Source organism: Megachile rotundata, unplaced genomic scaffold (genome assembly GCF_050947335.1).
Source record: "Megachile rotundata isolate GNS110a unplaced genomic scaffold, iyMegRotu1 scaffold0815, whole genome shotgun sequence".
In the NCBI taxonomy this organism is placed as follows: Eukaryota; Metazoa; Arthropoda; class Insecta; order Hymenoptera; family Megachilidae; genus Megachile; species Megachile rotundata.
Genome location: NW_027474112.1, coordinates 32501 through 35000, shown reverse-complemented (window position 1 = coordinate 35000; position 2500 = coordinate 32501). Strand labels below are relative to the sequence as shown.

The window sequence follows — 2500 nt, the reverse complement described above, 5'->3', positions numbered from 1 at the left end:
AGCGACGGACAGTCTTCGCCTCGGGCCTTAGACCGACACGCAACGGGTCGCGACGTTCTACTAGGGGAGAAGTGCACGACTACATAGCCGGAACATTCGCCGCGGGTGGTGTGCCCACGCCGATGGGAAACCCGCCGTAACGGGACCATCCGGGGCACTATCGCACCAACACGGGAGCCAGCTTCGTTGACGATGAATCTCCCCATTCGATCTTTTGGGTTTCTCGGGTTTACCCCTGAACGGTTTCACGTACTCTTGAACTCTCTCTTCAAAGTTCTTTTCAACTTTCCCTCACGGTACTTGTTCGCTATCGGTCTCGTGGTCATATTTAGCCTTAGATGGAGTTTACCACCCACTTAGGGCTGCACTCTCAAGCAACCCGACTCTAAGGAGAGATCCACCCGAGACGCGTACCGGTCGCTACGGGCCTGGCACCCTCTATGGGTAAGTGGCCCCATTCAAGATGGACTTGGACGCGATTCGATGTCTCGGGATAAACGGATCCTCCTGAACACTACATTTCCCAGCGGCGTTAACCGCGGGATTCAGTGCTGGGCTCATTCCTGTTCGCTCGCCGCTACTAAGGAAATCCTTGTTAGTTTCTTTTCCTCCGCTTATTAATATGCTTAAATTCAGCGGGTAATCTCGCCTGCTCTGAGGTCGTCGAAATTTTATTATTTCTTTTCAAAGTTATACCACAAACTGTACGCTCTTTTCGGGGTTTCGACACGTAATACGAAAGGTATATTAATACCAACGACGCACAGGGATTATGTCGTTCGATTTTTTCCTTGTATCGTTCGATAACCAACTATTTTTCTCTTTTCGGATCAACACAATATCGTCGACTACTCGAAGGTACGTACGAGCCAAAATGAAAGCTCGGTGTCTCCTCTCTCTTTTGTTCGACAAAAGAAAAAAGGCACTTAAAACGCCGCATATTCGGGCAGGCGGGACAACGACAAAAAAAAAAAACGACGACGACGACGTCCGGTTGTTCTCGACTCGCGTCGGAGTATATATGTATATATTATAATCGGATATATCTTTTTATCTATCCAGGGCGCGTTAAAACAAACGACGAGGAGAGACTACGACAACGAGGAGATAAAGGTCGGACACCTTTTCTTCTTACCCTCGGCGCGCTCTCGCACACGATCGTTTCATGTTTCTTTTGTCCCCTAAAGGATACATATACCGTTACAACATATTTACGTTCGAATATACACTCGACGGTCGATAAACCGTAAAGACGCATCGTCCGATACGTTTTTTCTTTTGCTGTCGCGTTCCGACGCAAAATCCCAAGAAAAGGGCGAGAATGCCAGAGACAGCCATGTAAACCATCGGTGACTTATCATGGTCCAGAGAATAAAGGGTTAAAGGAAAAAAGAAATCCCATTTTTAACGTGCGTGGTACACCTTCGTCGTGTATATATCGTTCGATGAAACCACGAGCGCACAAAAGGAGGAACAAAAGCGTTTCGAGATCGATCTTCGGTGTAAATGTCATTGTTCATTTGCGTTCGACCGTTGTTCGATAAAAGAAATTTAACACACGAACAACAATGAAGGGAGACTCTCGCAAGACGATCACCAAATAAGCGTTTATCGTTCGATCGGTCCGGGTTTTTCAACGTCCGTCCGGCACAATTATGCACTTCGAGGACTGGACGACCGGAACCCGTATTGGGATCGCGCGGTCTTCCGCTTCTAATCAACGACAACGAAGCGATCTGCGCTTGTAAATGTTAAAAAAAACGTGGCGAAGCTACGATCTCGTAATAATTTAACCGTGAAAGAGCTTCCGTCGCACGTTTATTTTTAACTTTTCCCCTCGTTGTATAAACTTTCGCACCGTCGAAAAAAAAATTCGACAATCATTTCAGACAACGTCGGGAGCGCGGAGAAACGCCGTAAACACGCTCTACTCTCGGCTTGCTTCCTTCAATTGGTGTCTAACAATTCTCTCGCAGGGCGAAGAATCATTTTCTCTCTCGTCTAAATATCCTTCTGTAGTTAGGTGTTTTCGACTCGGGAGCGCTCTTTCACGGGCGGTCGTATATGGTCTCTTTTAGGGGTTTAACTAGAAACCACGACTCACGCAAGCCGAGATAAGCGCATTCCGCCGAGAAGATCCTAAAAACTAAGAATTGCGAGATATACGAAAATGTTCTTCTGTCGCCTGTGAAAAAAATGAACACTAGCAAAGAGAGGGCGAGACACGAACGTTCCATTTAACATTCTCCGCGTCAAACGCCGACGAAATGTCCAACCATCGCTCGTACGTTTTCGCCAATTTCGCAAGTTGTTCTCTCTCTCGCGTTCGACCATCGGATCCCGCTCCGAAACGTTCGACTTTTCGGCGTTTAACAGTTTCGTTTTATCTAGTCGAACGACGAGCGGTACCGAAAAAAATTTAACAATGAAGAGAAAACCTTTTGCTGCTAAAGGCAAACGCAAGCAGTCTTTAGTTATATAAACGACCCTCAGCCAGGCG

The 2500-nt window shown here is 46.9% G+C and overlaps 1 non-coding gene and 1 pseudogene across 1 annotated transcript in view; both read right to left on the bottom strand.

Annotated features, from left to right (window-relative positions):
• The window catches only part of LOC143266472 (large subunit ribosomal RNA), a 4713-nt pseudogene extending 4050 nt beyond the window's left edge, over window positions 1-663 (bottom strand).
• Window positions 664-2483: 1820 nt separating this feature from the next.
• LOC143266473 (5.8S ribosomal RNA) overlaps window positions 2484-2500 on the bottom strand; it is a 155-nt gene continuing 138 nt past the window's right edge. Inside the window, exon 1 of the ribosomal RNA XR_013041446.1 lies at window positions 2484-2500. This exon is cut by the window's right edge and continues 138 nt beyond it. This is a non-coding gene — a ribosomal RNA (5.8S ribosomal RNA).